The sequence below is a fragment of the Cyprinus carpio genome, chromosome A7, assembly GCF_018340385.1.
Source record: "Cyprinus carpio isolate SPL01 chromosome A7, ASM1834038v1, whole genome shotgun sequence".
NCBI classification, from domain to species: Eukaryota; Metazoa; Chordata; class Actinopteri; order Cypriniformes; family Cyprinidae; genus Cyprinus; species Cyprinus carpio.
Window position 1 is genome coordinate 4969260 of NC_056578.1, and position 19454 is coordinate 4988713.

Here is a 19454-nt window from a genome sequence, read left to right on the forward strand (position 1 = left end):
CTCTGGGAAATTTCTATCGACACAACCGATCAACTGTTGATCAAATACAGCTGGCACTACTCTGCATAGAGAAAGACTGTAAATATTTTGGAGTGGACAGAATTTTCAGTAAGCTTGTGTCAGACTTGTGTGAGCTGGAGGTAAAGGGCATATCTGTTGAGGGAAAGATATATACAGGCACTGTTGCATGCATAATAGGAGATAACCTGGGCTCCCACATGATTGGTGGGTTTACAGAAAATTTCAGTACTGCTGAGTATTTCTGTAGATACTGTCTAATGACAAGAAATTCATTTCACTCTAACCTTCTCAGAGTTGTCACTCAGAGAGATCGCGGTGATTATAATGAGTCTGTGCAGTTTTTGGAGAGACACCCTGAAGTGACCATGCATCAGGGCATTAAACACAACAGTGTTTTCAACAAGTTGTCTGTGTTAAAAAGCCTATATAATGAAAGAATACATTAGTATTCATGCAGTATTCTTTGACATAGAAAAGGCTTATGACACTTTGTGGAGGGAAGGTTTGCTAATTAAACTGAATAGATTAGTTATAGGTGGGACATTTTATAATTGGGTTTTAGACTTTATATTTGAGCGTACCTTTCAGGTTAAAATTGGAGAAGAAATATCAGATCCTTATAACATTCTAAATGGGACTCCACAGGGCAGTGCAATTAGCCCAATTTTGTTTAATTTAATGATTAATGATGTTTTTGATCAAAAAAAAGAAAAAAAAAAACAGGAATAGGATTAGCACTTTATGCACATGTTGGAGCATTATGGAAGAGAGGACGTAATATTAAAAATGTAGTTAAAAGCATACAGGAGTCAATTAAAAAGTGGAGGAGTGGTCCCTGGACTGGGGTTTAAAGTTTTCAGTTTCAAAAACAAAATATATGTTATTCACTAAAAATGAAAAATTGAACATTTAGATTTGAAGTTGTATGATCAAACATTGGAAAGAGTACCTCTTTTTAAATACCTTGGTTTATGGTTTGATGAAAAATTAACATGGAAGCTGCATATGAGTCAAATTTAATCACAATGTAGAATGATCATAAATTGCAAGCGTATGGTTGCTAGTCACAATTGGGGAGCTAGTCATGGTGCATTGTTGTGTATGTATCAAGCATTGATTTGTTCATGCTTTGATTATGGATGCATTGTATATGGGTCAGCAACCAAATCTTTACAGAAAAAAATAGATATCATACAATCCAGAGCATTAAGAATATGTTGTGGAGCAATTAAAACATCCCCTGTAGATGCAGTTGGGGTAGAAATGGGCGAGATGCCTCTTGAACTTAGAAGGATACAACTGACAATGATGTATTGGGTGAATCTTCAACAATCAGTAAGTACTCATCTTACTTGTAAAGTACTGGAGGAGTGCTGGGAATATTTGTATGATGGAGGTTGTAGTTTTGGATGGAAGAGTAGAGTATGGACCAAGGAGTACGGCATAGACAATAAGATCTTCTGTCCTAATGTACCACTCACTGAAGCCCCACTATGGAGAGCCCCTGAACCACTTATAGATGTGAGCTTACTAGACAAGCCCAAAGGTGAATACATTGGAAAGGAGGTTAATGCTATTTTAAATAATACATTTTATTCAACATTACAAATATTTACGGATAGATCTAAGGAACCTGTTAGTCCAAAGTTATTTTTGTTGGGTTCCAGCACATGTTGGGGTATCTGGTAAGGAAGTTGCTGATAAACTAGCAAAAAAAAGCACTAGTTAAGATGCAGGTGGATGTTAAAGTGCCTATGGGGAAAAAGGAGGCAAAGTCGCAAAATTTTGGGTGTGTTGGTATGAAGTTGGTACAGGGAGATGGTGTTATAATATTACGCAGACAGTAGGGAGGATAAATTGTCAGGAAAGAAATAGGAAAGAAGAGGTGTGGCTATCTAGATTAAGACTGGGACATACAGGGTTGAAATCAACACTAGCACTTATGGGTTTTGTTGCGACCTCTCATAAAAATATCAGCTCAGAGAGAAGAGATCTATGTAGCATAAACAAGAACGAGTAAATAGCGAAGTCGCTCAAATCTATTTATTCACTCACTCACAACAGACTTCACAATAATAACGAACAACCAGGGAACGAAACTGTACAGAACAGACAACAACTAACAAAGAAAAAAAAACTAAATACAAATATAAAAACACTTGTTTGCTGGCTAGCCCACAAGATCTGTTGACACCCCTCTTTCTCCCACTCGTTGACGTTTATACCGGTATCAATCAGCTCCATCGATCAGCCACTCAAATCACGAACAGGTGCGTCCACCTAAGAGAGAGATAGAGCGAGTACACGCTCCAAAAAGATAGAGTGATGCCAAGAAAAACAAGGGAGGGACAAAACAAAGAAAACAGACACAGACCAAGCCACCGACTGTAACAGGTTTACATGAAAATGGGTTATGTGATGTATGGGTGTATCTGAAAATGTATATCATAAACTATTTAGGTGTGATAAATATAGTGTATATCGTGACATATTATTTAGTTAATTTGGGGAGGAAATAATATTTTTGGAAAAGGTTTAATGGATAGGTATACAGAGCACTAATTATATCATATATATATATGAATCAGGTTTAGCATCTAGATTACGATATGTGTGGATGGGATTGGGACTCGAAGAGCTAATTGTGAGTGTTAGAGGAGCTGAAAACGCAGCGCTAGCATGAGCATATTTAGCTGCCCACTGCTCCGGGTGTGTGTTCAGTTCTCACTGCTGTGTGTGTGCACTTGGATGGGTTAAATGCAGAGCACTAATTCCGAGTATGGGCTACCATACTTGGCAAATGTCACGACTTTCACTTTCAGCATGTGATCTGAGTGTGCCATAGATTGGAGAGAGTATGAAACAGTCACCAAATCATTTAGATGTATGGTCACACTCAGATGCACGGTGTATGCGAGCGGAGAAGCAGAGGTAGTTTTTCTCTGTCATATTTAGCTTGCATTAACAGTCTCTTTGTAACGTAATCACTACATTTATGATGTTAAAACACTGTTAAGAGCTTCTGTCATAATTTGTATCCCTGTGATAAGCATATTTTCCTTGAAAGTGGTACTTTTAACCCTGTTAAATTTAGTGTTTCATTTGCACGTGAATCTTTCCATGCAGGAATGAGGGAGTAGGCCTTCTGACGTCTGTGTATACTAATATTGTCTCACGCTACTCTATTTAAGGTATGTTGTTTCAGTCTGTGATCATTGATTCAAATATTTGTGTAATATGTGAATTTATTCGCAAATTTATTTAGAATGCATGTGTACTTCAGTGTATTGAGAGTGAGGAGTTGTCGTCATGGTACAGAGCCCCTCCCCTCGGTATCACGGTATCTCGCGGGATCCTCACCCTCTCTGCCATGTTGGCAGGATTCGGGCGGCAAAACATGATTGTTTACGTGTGTTGTTAACTCGGTAGTAGCGGAGGTTCTCGCAATTCCGCATTGTTTTACCATGCCTGGAAGTCACTGCTGCGGTATCACATGCTCCAGTACCTCACACGATACATATGGAAAACATAGGAACAATGGAATACAGTTTTTTAGGTTACCAAAATGGACACAGCATCAGGGAGAGCAAGTCTCTGACTCGGCGAGGAGACGCCGGATTGCTTGGTTGGCTGCAATAAGAAGAAAGGACCTTACTTTCGATCTCACCCCCCAGTCGATGAGAGTGTGTTCTCTACATTTTCACTTGGGTACGTTCTCTAAAAATTGTCTTTATGTTGTTGTCTCTTAAAGCTACGAAGTGTAGGTTATCTAATGTTGTTGCAAACCCTGAAGTGTATCTGAAGTTGCTGCCTAGCTAACTATCTAACAAACTGTTACCTCTTCGAAAATGCTCAATGGCCAACCATTAATGTTAACTAAAAAGTAGTTGAGATTCTGCTCAGGACATTATGCTACCTTGTTGGTGGAATATTGTTGGTGGAATATGGTCGCTGTAGTGCGTTTGTCGCTGTCTCTATGTTCTCTACACAAGTGGTTCCCATCCTTTTTTTGTCTTGTGTACCCCCTGAGCCCTTTTGTCATACCATGAGTAGTGTTACCCTCTCAGGCTCTGTCCCGCCGAAATAATAAATGCGCAAAAAATTAAAGAGCTCTGGAATGTTTAGTCGCACCTCTGTGAAGTTCTGAAGGCGTTGCCCCTGGCAACAGATAGCGTCTCCTACCGTCATGGCCGACCGGCTCAGACCCCGCCCAAATCAACCCAAATTGGCACGTGACTCCTCACTCTCAATACTAGGCAATCTATACTAATTGCCTTGTGGTATGTTCTCATGCAATGACACAGTGTGTTCGTGCAAAAAAATAAAATAAAAAAAAACCTTTATAACTTTATTGTACACAGTGGTTTAACAATCAAATTTTGATGCAATTTAGAGTTTATAGTATATATTACATATGCATTCCAGTGAGTTTACAATATATTTGAATGTTAACTTTTTCAAATGTTATGTATTTACCATTATGTTTTTTATGTCATGTTATGTGAAAAAAAAAAAAAAGTTTCCCTATGCTGCTTTTGTGAGTAATAGGATTGTAACAATGTACTCAAAGTTGGTTGAAAATTGATGCAAGTATGTAATGCAAGTTGACTGAGACGTTAAACATATCAAGATACGAGTTTTAAACAACAAGGGCTGATTAAGCTGTATACTGTGACCACACTTTACAAGCACTATAGCAGCAAACATTTCACCAAGTTAATAAATAGTAGCAAACATGACTGCGGCAGTGGCAGGGTAGATTTTTGATGAAGTGTGATAGAGGTTTGGCTTTCTGATGACAAAAAATGTAAGCGATGAGGTGGCAACAGACAAAACTGTGTAAATACATGTACAATGTTATAAAGGGTTTGTTCAACCAGAAATAAATATTCTGTCATCAATTACCCACCCTCATATAATTTCAAACCCAAAAGACCTTCTTTTATCTTTGGAACACAAATGGCTTAACAAGCGAAATATGACAACTGTAGCAAAATTCCTTGACATGTCTGTATGCCTTGACCCCAGCCTCAGGCCATTCATTTCAATTTTTTTTTATTGAAATGGGTGGAAATTTTTTACAGTGTATGAATCAAGACAAAGGTTTAAATAAATATATACCTTCAAAAAAGTGCAAAAGAGTGCTCCCACACTCACTCCCTTCTTTCCCTGACAACCCCTACCCACAACAGGTGTTTGAACTCTCAAATAATTAATGATCTTCCCACATTTTCCCACAGTCACATGACATCACACATGAATATTTACATGGCTCATATAGATACCTTGTTGTAAAGTTTTACAAAATTGTCTTAGTATAATTATCTTTTTTAGATATAAGTATGAATACATATTTATTATGGAAATGTTGGTTCTACTTGCCCCAGGATGAGCGAGATTCGAACCGGAGTTTCGGACATGGAAGGTGGACATTCTAAATCCAGATTCATTCTAATCCAGATAATAAAGTATCTAGAATTATTCACATATTTTGCACCACACTGGCACAGTGTCTTCAAATCGCTTGTAAACGCTGGATAAGACACGATGCAGCATTCGCCATTTTAACATCTTTTAGAAATTCATCACTTTCCTTGCTCACTTTATTTCATATTTTTAATCTTCTCTGCATCAGATTGATAGTGCCACCTCTTCATTTTCAAACATCAATGTACACGACTGACACAAGCCATCTTTATCAAAGTTATTACCAAGCATTACTGCCTGGACCCCTGACATGGAGGGCCCTGGTGGCCATGGGGTTCTATGTAACTGGTTATATCACTTATTAGGTCAGGAACTGGTATAACAACATAATAAATCTTCAATTTATATATTCAGTATTTACAGTTCTGGAAGAAAAGAGGCCACTGCAAAATTAGCAATTTATCTGGATTTATTATTCATATGTATCTGTATTCTGAAAACTACTGACATTTCTTCCAAATTTCAAATAAAACAAATATTGTCATTTAGAGCACTCATTGTCAGGAGAAACAGAGGACCCAAAAGTGAAGGCAGGTACAGAAACAGAAACTTCATTGCTTAAAGAGAACAAATGTAGTCTGACATTCACAGGCTCTCTTGGTGGACACAGATCTGGAAGTAACTCAGGGTAAATTGCACCTTTTAGACTTACACTCTATTCATTTACAAACTGCTTGTTTTCTTAAGAAAAAAAAACTTGCTCTATTCGATTTCTATTCTATCTGTTTTCTTTTTATTTATTATATAATTTAAAAAACCAAAAACAACAACAAAAACCTTGTACATGCACTACAAGATAACTGTACTACGTTAAGCTCACTGAGACTTGTCATAGCACTTGCATATCATTGCTCTCTTCTTTATTTTGATTGCTTCAGTTGTTCTCATTTGTAAGTCGCTTTGAATAAAAGCATCTGCTAAATGACTAAATGTAATATAAATGTAAACGTAAATAAAGTTGTCAGGCTGAGTTAGTAGAAGAGGGTCCTGGGCTTGGCTGCCACATGCAGAGAAAGAAGCTCAGTTCCCAGCTGGCAGATTCAGCACCGCAGACAACAAAAGGAATAGTGAACGCAGGCAGCAGGAGGACTGAGCAGAGAACAGGTATGACATGCACGACAGGACAGGACCCAACCTAGACCTGACCAATCTGCACTGACAACAGTATAGACTATGCATATTCTATATTCTTCATATTCTACGCCCATGCTGTGAACCACATAATATTTTATCATTAATAATTAAACTGTCATCAAAGCAAATGTTGTTGTTGCTCAACACAGCTTTGCAGAAATCAGTTTGTTTCAGTTTTCATGTACACCTTTATTGTTATGAACATTGAGGACAGGAGAATATTTAAGCTTGTAAATGAAGAACATCAAAGCTGATCCGAAGAGAGTTTAGGTTTACTCATCATCTCTTTCTTACAGCACATTGAGCTACAAATAAAACAGATCATTACATAAAAACATCACATTCCTGTTCATTTGTAATGTATGCATTTTCATTTTAATAATTTTTAATCAAAATCAACATTCCTTTTCAGTTTTCCAGCGTTTGTATGACACTCACCTGGTGCAGCTTCCTTCCGCATCACTTCCTGTTTGGGTGGTTGAGAGCATAGCAGAGTCACGTCAGAAAACCCTCGTTCCGCCAGAGCAGATTGAAGCTGAAATGAGCAGATCTTTTAAAACTGCTGTCAGTGAGCTCAGACTTCTGTATGTTTCCTGAGCTCTCTCACCTGTGACAGGAGCTGGACTCTCACCGCAGGTTCAGACAGACTTGAACTGGACTTCAGTTTCATCTTCAGAAAAGTTTTCTTCAGTGAAGGACCTCAAAGGGCACATGAGAGTGAACAAACAAAAGTACATAATCTAAAACAATAACAACAAAAAAGACCTAGTCCTAGATGACATTAAATACAGGTTCACTTGCAATAAGACATGGTTTAGTGTCCAAAACAAATGTGTTTCATGTAGTGAATAACTGAAAGCTGAGAGCATGCAACTGTTTCACATTTTCAACTTTAATATTTTCACAAAAAAATTAAATCTGTTTGATCACACCTTCTCCATAGACCTCCACCTCACACAGAGTAAGAATCCTTGAATCTCCAGGAATGATCAGATTCACGTATCGACCCTCCATATCGTTACATATGTAGGTGGAGGAAACACCAGCTGGAATGCTAGAAATCACAGCACATCTAAAGAGAGACAGAGAAAACATTATTTAGACTTCTAGTCTTTCTTCACATGTGTTTCCAGGGATTTGTTTGGATATTAAGACACTGATAGAGGATCTCACATGGGATTGTTGTTGCCGTTGTTCTCCAAAGAGTTTCCGATGCGAATCTCCGCTCCATTTATTCGTTCTGGACAGCAGTCTAGTCTGTTTGTGATTACGACTCTACTAACTCTGTAAATATAACTCAGATCCACCCTCCACCATGGGTTAGTCTGAACTTTGGTTGAGGAACATGTTGACGACGGTTGTTTGAATCCTGGATCTAAATCAATGGCCTGTTCAGTGATCCAGCTGCCATTGGTTGACGATTGTGTGACATTTCTTCCTGTTGCCAAATTACCTGGAAGATGTCATAGTGTCAATAAAGTTTTAGTAGGCATATTTTATACTCCTTCAACTTGTTTTGATGGGAGATTTTCTTCAATCAGGCATCTAAGACAAAGTCCTATCTACCTGAATGGAGAAATCCTGAGAACTCAAAAACTGCCTGCCCCACACACATTTAAATAATATATTTAAAATCAGAAACAAAATCTGACATGAACTGTCCCATAAATGCTGTGTTATGCTGAAATAGCATTATAAAAGCTTTTATTTCAGGCTGGTCCAGTCAATGCGTATGTGCAGTCCTGTCTATATTAAACAATATTAAACTATATTAAAAACCACAAATTCGCATGGAAAGGGTTTAGGCCAGATTGTTAAGTAGCTCTGAATTACCTGGAAAAATCACATAGACTCCCACTTCACAAAGAAGAAAACCCTTTGAAGTTCCAGGAATATTCACAGTAACATAACGTCCCTTCATCCCATGACACGGATAGCTGTAGGTAGCTCCTGCTGGAATAGTAGAGACTACAGCACATCTGCAGAAAGATGAAAGAGTGATGATTAACTCTTTCTTTTACAATGCTATAATATAATATATTTATTATTAGTAGTATTATTATATTATTTTGAAGCTAAGCAAATGAGCAATTATTTGTCACTACAATGAGACATTATTATTACACATAGAAAAAAAGTTTTTCTACATTTGTCTTCTTTTTATTATGCTTTAGACTGTGTGATGGTTCAGAGAAAAACAGTGTCATCGAATCACTAAAGGCCTGGTCTCGTGCTCTGAGGGAATTGATACACACACACACACACACACACACACATATATATATATATATATACACAGTAGGTAGACATCCAAAATGGATAACTGCAAATCAGTCGCTTGTTAAAATCATTCGCGAAACTACCGCCAGGTGGTGCAAAGGGACGGATTGCGAACTGAATGTAATTGTAAAATGAAAGGAAGACGTAAAACAACAATAACATTATAATATACATTATAACATCCTTAAAAGCCATTAAAAATAGGAAAGTCTTAGGCTACAGTCTACTCATCAAAAAATTAAAGAAAGACCTTTACACAAAGGCTCTTATGCATGCTATTGTTTTTAAACAGTCATATATATATATATATATATATATATATATATATATATATATATATATATATATATATATATATATATATGGATTAAAATTTTTCATTTCGGTTCAGTCTTGGTTAAAAAAAATAATAATAATGATAATCTTCAGGTTCCATTTGCAGAGCGAAATGAGAACGCTCCAGGATTTAGAAATAATTCTTATTAACTCTGTTATTATTCTTGATTTTTCAAACTGCTAACACTTTGCATTTTTGAATTATGCCTTTACTGTGTGACCAATAATTGTGAATTGTGACTTTGATCGCGCTGGTGCCTCGCGCACATATCTGGAAGCAGCAGTCGTTCACCGAGCCATGCGGCGCGAGCAGCGGGCCACTTTGGCATAATTTTGCTAATTATGATTTTTTTTTCCCGTAGATACTGAAACACGTGTGAAATCCAAAGCCTATTTTACCTAATGAATAAGAGTTTAGCTTCAAATGGGCAACATGTTTGGATTTGTCCCGAATGAGAGAGATAAGCCCAACATAATGTATCGCTTTAAATTATTTTTAATTATTATTATTTTTGTTGTTGTTTATAAGCCTATATTATTATATAGCCTGCAGCAATTATATTTATCCATTAGAATTATATATTTGTAATTCTTGTTCTGTTCTGATAAAATTTTTACATGTAAAGGATTTGTTGTAAAGTGAATGGAACTAAAAATATCCTGTTGTTGGTTCATTATACTGTATTGTTAGGCCTGCCGTTATTATTTCTGAATGTAATAAAATGCAACTCTCACAAATGTAACTTATTTTTTAGCGTGTTTTCGTGTATGTTTTTTATCCAGCTTTATTTTTTTCCATTGCATCTAAAAATGACTTTTTGCATCACATTCACTTCGTGAACAAAACAAATATAACTTCAGATCCGCCTCTCGCGTTGCTCAGCTGTGGACGATTTCAAAATGTTTGATATAAAGGTTGCTGTCACATTTTATACAGGAATTGTTCATTTAAAAATATATATATATATATATATATATATATATATATATATATATATATATATATATATATATATATATATATATATATATATTGTTAGTTTTATGCTAACATGCAATCAAGTCTTCGGATACTATATAAGATACAACTTAATTTAGACTATTTAATATGCACTGTGACATTTTACCGTTTCAACTTATAAACTCCTTGAGATTTTAAAGTCAGTTTAATAGTATTGAAATTCAAGTTGAATCTAGTATAAAAAAGGTTTTAATTGCTTAAATTATTTCTATGAATTAATAAGTTAGCATGAATTTTTTCATCATAGCATTTTTACTAGCTGTATTCGTTTTCTGAAACCAAGCACCCACTTTTTTTTTTCTTTTTTAAATCTATGAATCGCTCGCATATCTCCTACAACCTACAAATAAGGGCTAATAGAGGCTCTTTCTTTAATTATTTATTTATAATGTTTATTCTTGAAGAAAATAAGTATTTATTCTTTAATAAAATAAGGGACGATCCAAATATTTGTAATGTACAATAATATAGGTCTATATGTGCCTGCAGTTAAAAAGATATATTTGTTTTGATTCATCCATTTATGTAGGCTACAATTAGCCTATTCTAAAAATAAAAAATAAAAATAAAAATAAATAATGTCATAAAAAATGCCATCGGTCTGAATAAATTTTACCATTATAGAATTGGGGTAGTAATCTAGGAGGTGAAAATACAGTGAAATTACAAATGGCATGGGATTTCAAAGCATGACAACTGAAGCATTTGATGCATTTTTAAAAAAAAATGGCACTTAAAGTTTTCAACTAAAATATTACTATTTCAACCATATAGCCTGTAAATAAATAAATAAAATGCATACTTTTCAGTGAAAGAACACTGAGAGTGTAGGTTGCTTCTGGTGTTTGGATTTGTACTTCAACATACTGAGCTCCAAGTTTAAGAATAGCCTACACTAGGTGTTTTTTTTTTTTTTATCTAATTATTAACAGCATTAACTTACAATGAAATACATCTTCCTTCAGGCAGACTGAATGTTTTCCTGCCTTGCTAAATGTTGGGTCAGTTTGCGCGAGTCCCGCGCGCTGTGAAGCGGGAGCAGCTGACGGAGGATTCCGCTTGGTCTTAAAGCCTTCCGCAAACGCCTACGTTAACAAATAACAATGATTTTGGCAAAAATAACGATTAATTATCAATTTAATTTGTTATTATTTTGGTCTAGTGAAAATAATAATATGGGCTGCGGGAAAATAATGAATAAAAAGAGTAGGGCTGCTGTGAGTGCAGGCATGTTTCAATCCAGTAACATGACAACCACAGCGTTCCTCACAGCCAACAAACAGACCGAGTTCAGTTCAGCTGGAGGGGGTTGGGGGGTAGTTCTGTATAGCTTGTGGGGATCGAGATAAAGGTGTGAATTTCTTGCTCTTACATATGGACAGTCTTATGAGGGTTTCAAACTTGCAGAACAGGTTTTAGGACAACTTTAAAGAAAGGTTTGATCCACTTCAAATGTTGACTACTGTATAGCGCAATAAAGTTTATTCGTTATTATAACTTAATTTCAGAGGAAGTTGCCTTAACTTAAAAAAAAAAAAAAAAATGTTGCATTAGGGCTGGACGATAGGCCTATGGCCTAAAAAAAATTTACAATTTAAATCGATTTTTTTTTGCCTCCCTACTTAAAATCAATATTCAAATGACAAAGAAATTGTTCAAAATAAGTTTTAATATAACAATATATTATTTTTTAATACTAGCCCATCATGCATCTAACCATCCACTCGGCGTTAAGAGCTGTTCAGATTAAAACTGGCAACTCCGCAGTGAGTCAGTGTCATGGACGGAGGACAGACCAAGTGTAGGCCTAAATCAGTTTTCTAGTCTATATTTTCATCTCCTTATGCCGCTGGTTTAGGTTATGTATTTATTTTTATTTCTTATATCAATTATTTGTAAATATAACAGACACTGCATAACCGTGTCTACACCGGACGGCCTTGTTCATATAGGACGAAACATCTCTCTCACTCGGCAGTACAGTAGGCCTATTTGAGCCGGCAGCAGAGAGTATGTGAGAGTGGAGCAGCAACAATTTCCCTCCGCGCTAACAATAATAATCACTCCGCTCCGCGTTCTTTGATACCAGAAACACTGCTCCGGCATAACTCCGTGGCTAAAGTTGAAATGTTATGTTCATAATAGCTTATAAAAATAAATAAACAATTAAATTAAATTACAGGAGAGTTCCAAAGGGGATTAGGCTATTGTGTGCAAACTTTTTGTCCTACCAAACGCCAAATTAATAAAATTGTCAGCATTAAAAGGTATAATTGCTGCTTTCTGCTGTGCAAATTTTGTTTGTGATGAAAATAAGAGTTTACATTTTCGTCAGTTATTTTATCTACAGATCGATGCATTTGTTACAGATTTCTGCTCATTCAAAATCAGATACAGATGAAGTAGCCTACTGTAAGATTACATTTGTTTGAATGCATTATTGCGACAGCGATTACGTGTGAATGTGCTGTATCTGTTTAAATCATGCTTTAACCCGAAAATAATCAGTAAAAGGAAGATAAACTCCTTGAGAACTAGCCTGTAACATCCCGCTCGACTATTGCAGTCATTATAATCTTCTGATCGGAGAGATTATGTGTATCAAGCTATAGCTAAATATGTTTATCATGTGAATTCTTGCTAAATATGCAGTTATAGTACGGGCTGTTGGGATGAATTGTATTCGTGATGGAGCGGTGCTGGAGCGAGTGAAAACCACAACGCTCCGACTTTTAAAAAACCCTCTCCTCTTCAGTCAGAATCACTCCGCTCCGCTCATACTCTGCTCGGCAGCGTGTCTCAGACGCGCGGGGAGGGTTGAGCCCAATCATTCTCAAAACATAAAATATTTATTTTATTCCAATTTTCGTTTTTGTGTTTCAGAGGAAAAATCAGTGTTAAAACATCTCTCCATTACAGACCGTTCTGAAGGAAGAATTTATGCAAACGCGTATAAAATGCTTTAAAAACTTTAACAGAGATGTCTAGAGGGTATTTAATAGGTCTGCTTCCCACGTAAGATTTTTCTAGTTACTAGTCGTTCATTTGTCATTATTCAAGTAATCGCAAATTTATATTAAATTTACAACTATAATCCAGCCTTAATATATTCCGCGCTCAAGCACATGCATTAAGTTTGTCACAAAGCACAGGCAGAAGTAGCCTAATAATTATGAAAAAGGAGACATTTTAATTATTTATTAATGAACAAATGTTTTCTTGTCGGCTGCAAGATGAAATTCACAGTGCTGACTCTCTCCACATGGACGCGCCTTTAAAGAGAAATACAACCTTCACAGATTACATAACGCTTTCATTCTGAATTGATTCGTTTAAAAGACATTTCAAGCTTTCTGTAGATATATTTCTCATGTATGTGAGGCACCCCAATTTTCAGTTATTTCATTATTAGGAAAAAAAACACGTGATCGAGAGGGCGCCTCCCTGTCATGCATGCGCATTAATAATTTTTGCACAAACACTTGAATATGAATAATAATTCGCATTTTGCATATGCATTACAAAGTAAATATTTTTTTTACATGCAGTTATCCAAATTAAAACCAAACAACATTTGTAATGAAGCTAAAATATGTAGACAAATAAGAATAAATGCTGCACGTGCACTCAGCATCATGCACAGAGCAAATCTTGCACTGATATTTTACGGAATATTATACAAACCTGCATTTAAAATGTGGCTGCAATTTATTTATTTATTTTATTTATTTATTTACTTTACTTAAATTATATGAAAGCAAGTAAAGATGACTCCATTTAAAATCACTGAAGTTGTCAGTTAATGAAGCTCTTTTTTTTTACATCGTGTGCACTTTGTTGATAAGTGAGGATGTTTTATTAATCCATCCATTCTTTAGAGTTTCAATGATTTAGTTAAATCGTGCAGGTTTAATTTATTCGTTTCTTGTTTTAATTAGGCCTCAATAATGGGAGCTAAATTATACAGTGCCTCACATTTTACTAAAATAAAGAAAATAATTTATAAAACACGCAAGCCTAGCTCACAATAGGCTACCACTTTTAATGCTCCGATGCAAAGTGAACCACATTTTCTTTTTAATAATATAACGCATAATTCATATTATATAAATAATACTGCACACTATTTAAATGTGTCTAATCTAAAATATAGTGTAGAGAAAATATAAGCACAGACTCATAGGCTTGACATTTATCCTGCTTGAATTCGTTCTATGCACATATCTTCATAAGGACTAAACTTTCATCTGTGAATATTAAATATTTTTTCTTTCATTTTCCCCGACTGCAGTCAAATATAACACTTCGGTGAGGCAAAGCTGACGTCTATTTTCGAAAATGTGCTTTGATGCGCTTGTTTGAAACCTTGTGATTAAAGCGCCACTCAGCGGTCAAAAGCTGCAAATGCACTTTGCAGACGCCGCGGCGGCGGTACGAGCGGCGGTAGAACCAACGCTTTGGATGGCCACCTACTGTATATATACACTCACCTAAAGGATTATTAGGAACACCTGTTCAATTTCTCATTAATGCAATTATCTAAACAACCAATCACATGGCATTTGCTTCAATGTATTTAGGGGTGTGGTCCTGGTTAAGACAATCTGCTGAACTCCAAACTGAATGTCAGAATGGGAAAGAAAGGTGATTTAAGCAATTTTGAGCGTGGCATGGTTGTTGGTGCCAGACGGGCCGGTCTGAGTATTTCACAATCTGCTCAGTTACTGGGATTTTCACACGCAACCATTTCTAGGGTTTACAAAGAATGGTGTGAAAGGGGAAAAACATCCAGTATGCGGCAGTCCTGTGGGCGAAAATGCCTTGTTGATGCTAGAGGTCAGAGGAGAATGGGCCGACTGATTCAAGCTGATAGAAGAGCAACTTTGACTGAAATAACTATTCGTTAATTCAATTCAATTCAGTTCAAGTTTATTTGTATAGCGCTTTTTACGATACAAATCATTGCAAAGCAACTTTACAGAAAATTAAGTTTCTACAATATTTAGTAGTAGCTTATTCAGTGGTGACTGTCAGTTCATGTGCATATGGCAGAAATGTTCAAGAAAAATCAATAAAAGACGTAAACAAACAGACGATTAACACTATTAACAGCAATTATGCAATCAAACTTATAGCAAAATGTGGTAATGGCGTTACAACCAAGGTATGCAGCAAAGCATTTGTGAAGCCACAACATGCACAACCTTGAGGCAGATGGGCTACAACAGCAGAAGACCCCACCGGGTACCACTCATCTTCACTACAAATAGGAAAAAGAGGCTACAATTTGCACAAGCTCACTAAAATTGGACAGTTGAAGACTGGAAAAATGTTGCCTGGTCTGATGAGTCTCGATTTCTGTTGAGACATTCAGATGGTAGGGTCAGAATTTGGCGTAAACAAAATGAGAACATGGATCCATCATGCCTTGTTACCACTGTGCAGGCTGGTGGTGGTGGTGGTGTAATGGTGTGGGGGATGTTTTCTTGGCACACTTTAGGCACCTTAGTGCCAATTCGGCATCGTTTAAATGCCACAGCCTACCTGAGCATTGTTTCTGACCATGTCCATCCCTTTATGACCACCCATCCTCTGATGGCTACTTCCAGCAGGATAATGCACCATGTCACAAAGCTCGAATCATTTCAAATTGGTTTCTTGAACATGTCAATGAGTAGATGCTGGGTAGATGCTAACTGCATTTCTTTGCCTTGTACCTTACATGTGCAATTACAATAAAGTTGAATCTAATCAAATATACATATGCATTCAGTAAAGTTTTTATCCATTGAGTTAATTTATTTCTCTTTACTACTGTAGGATTATTTGAGAACACCAGCAATCTGATTAATCTTTTGCCCTTATTAAAATAAAAGACATTTGAGCTGATATCAGATCTTAAAAGAACTCAGGTTAGCCTTCTCCCACAAGAGTACTAATGGGGGCACTACAGGGGTAAAATTGTGCCGGTGTTGTCCAGGGTTGAGCTTCAGTGCATAGGCTTTTTAGTGTTCATAACAGAGGGCTCTCTCAACATGTTAATTTTTACAGTTTGTCAAATGATATAAGATTTTGTAGGATTTGCATACACGTGCACCCCTCGAAAGCCTGAAACCACAGAGCCCCCTCGCTCAAACACCCCATCCCATCCCATCCCACCCCAACCCAATATAACAAATCCCCTGAATGTGGATTAAGCTACTGACCAACTGGCTAGAATCTGAATATAAGAATATATCAAAGAGACTCACACTGGATTGCTGGAAACATTTGTAGAAACATTTCCAACCCGAATCTCTGCCCCGTTTATCCAGCTTTCACAGCAGTCGGGTCTGTTAGTGATGGTCACTCTGTTCACGCTGTACATCTTCATCAGATCCAGCTTCCACCATGGGTCATTTTGCCTCGTAGTACTGCTACAGGTGTTGCTCAAACCATCCAGAGCAATTTGGGCATACGCGATGGAATATGTTGTTGACTGATCAGCTGTTCCCCATGCTGCTATATTCACTGGAATATGTTTAAAGGAAAGCGTCTCTAGGTTACGTATGCAACCATGATTTCCAGAGGGAACGAGACGTTGTGTCGAGAAATGTTTTGGGAATGCCCCTGCGTGACCGCGTTCTGAAGTAGGCGTAAAATCAGCCCAATGGAGCAGCGAGATAATACAAGTGGGGCGATGTGAGCAACCAGGAAGTATAAAAGTGCATCCAGCAGAGCGCAAGTTAGCTATGATGAAGTAGCGCCTGCAGGGATGCAGTGAGTATGGCAAAGAGATGCAGCATCGTGTTCCCTCGAGGAACCATGGTTACATACGTAACTTGGAGACGTTCCCCTCCAGGAACTCGAGCTGCATCGAGAAACGCTTTGAGAATGAGAATACCCACTGCCCATACTAACAAGTACCTGCTTGTGTGTGTATCTCTTGAGCACATCACGAAGAGAGAACTTGGGAATGACCGACCTGACTGCTGTAGCACCTTCACTTGAGGGGACAAGCTCTCCCGTGCCATACCGTCACCAGGCAGCAGCTGGGAATTTTGCTTGTCGGAGCTCACTGAGCCCTGAAGCACCGAGGGTGGCGGGGGTATCAATGAATCTTCGTGAGGGCACTGAGGAGGATTGGGCACTGTATACTGCGGTGTTATCCTTTCCTCCCTAGGTCGGGCTGCCCTCAGGGACCTGACAATGGTGGCATCAGGACCACTTAGTCGAGGACCTCTTTGACAAAATAACGGACGGCAGATCTGTTTTCGGTCTAGATGCCCCCGACTGAGAGCGTCGCCCTGACCCCCGTTCTTCCTGCAGTGGGGTGTGGGTTGCAATGCTCTGTTTTTGAGACTGGCAGTATGAGGAGTTTCATGGCTGGTTCTGCTCCTGCTCAGCAGCCCCATGGGCCTGGGAGCGACAAGGGAGGAAATGTTGGAATGGCGCTGCTTGCTTCCTTGCCTCCTGAAACCTCTCGATGGCAGTGTTGACCGCATCGCCAAAAAGGCCAGAGGGTGAGAGCAGGGGTCTAGGAGGGAGAATCTGTCATTATCTTGCATACCGGACAGATTCCACCACAGATGCCACTCCATGGCCACCACTGCTGCCACTGAACTGCTGATGGCTCTGGCCATTTCTTTGGTGGCCCGGAGAGACAAATCTGTGGCCCGACACAGTTCGGCTACCACATTGGATTCCTCCTACTCCCTGTCATCCAGGTCCCTGAGCAGGTCAGCCTAGTATGCTTGTAACACCACCATGATGTGCAAACATGCGCCAGCCTGACCTGCCGCCATATAAGCTTTCCCAACCAGACTAGATGTCAGCCTAACGGGCCTGGTGGGAAGCTTCGGGGCCTTCAGGGATGATGCTGAGGATGGGGAGAGATAGGTCACAAACATCTGCTCCACCATTGGTATTGCCCTAAATCCCTTCTCATTCAGCCCCATGATGTTGGAATAATTAGAAACTGTGGGGCTGTAGATACAGGATGAAAATGGTTTTTCCCACAGTCTTGACACCTCGGCATGGAGATTGGGGAAAACGGAAGGCCCCGTCGTGAAGGCTGTGATCTAGCTCTCAGGAAACACTAATCTAATTTACTTTTAGGATGAGCATCCTGTTTCTCGGCTGGCCAATCGATATTTAATTTGGCTACAGCACGAGTCACAGCCTCCACAAGCTCCTCATACACGAAGGACTGTGGTGGCGAGTCCACAGTCTTCTCTGTCTCGACACTCATCAAATCCACCTAAGAAGATAGATGAAGTGCCTGGCTCTCTCTCCGAGGGGAAGAAACCACAGTGCGGGCTTCTGATCCCTCAGAGGGAGCCGTGGATCTAGTGGGTGAGGACCGAGAAATGGACGAGCCCGTCTCGGATCCCTCTGCTAAATCCACCTGTGATCTCCATGACAACAGTCTATGCTGTGCCTTGGCAACAGCAGAACTGCTGCCAGTGGGATCACAAACCTGGCCACTCTCATCAAACATGGCCAAGTGAGAGCAGAGCACACGCAGCGAGAGCAACTCGCAGTCATGACAATCAGCCCCCTCGAGAGCTGACTGTGCATGCTCTGTTCCGAAACAAACAACACACAGATCGTGTATGACTGACACATTCACAGAGTGCTACTGAAGAGCAGAAGCTAACTTGCACTCTGCCGGATGTGCCTTTATACTTCCTGGTTGCTCACATCAACCCGCTCATGACGTCTCGCTGCTACATTGGGATGATTTTACACGTACTTCAGAACGAGGTCATGCAGGGGCATTACCAAAGCGTTTATCGATGCAGCTTGAGTTCCTGAAGGGGAACCTTATTTGCAATAACAACAATTTTTTACAATTATTTATAGACCTGCTGGGCTATTTAAGTCCATGAGTTTTTGCCATGTGTCTGAAAATGTTTCACAGCAGTGCAGACTTGCTAACAAAAGATGAAATAGTGTTTAATTTTGAGTTTTTTACTTTATTTTTGTTATTTTGTTTTTTGTTATATGTAAGAATTAAAATGAGAAACACAGAATGATGCTTAGTATTTTGTATCTTAAATGGATTTTCTTATGATTATACACCTGTATTCTGTTAGATTTATACTTTAAAAATATTTGCCAATTGGGTAAAATTCAGTATGATTTCTAAAATCATGTATTAATGTCTTATGTAATTAGCTTCTCAAGTAAAAGT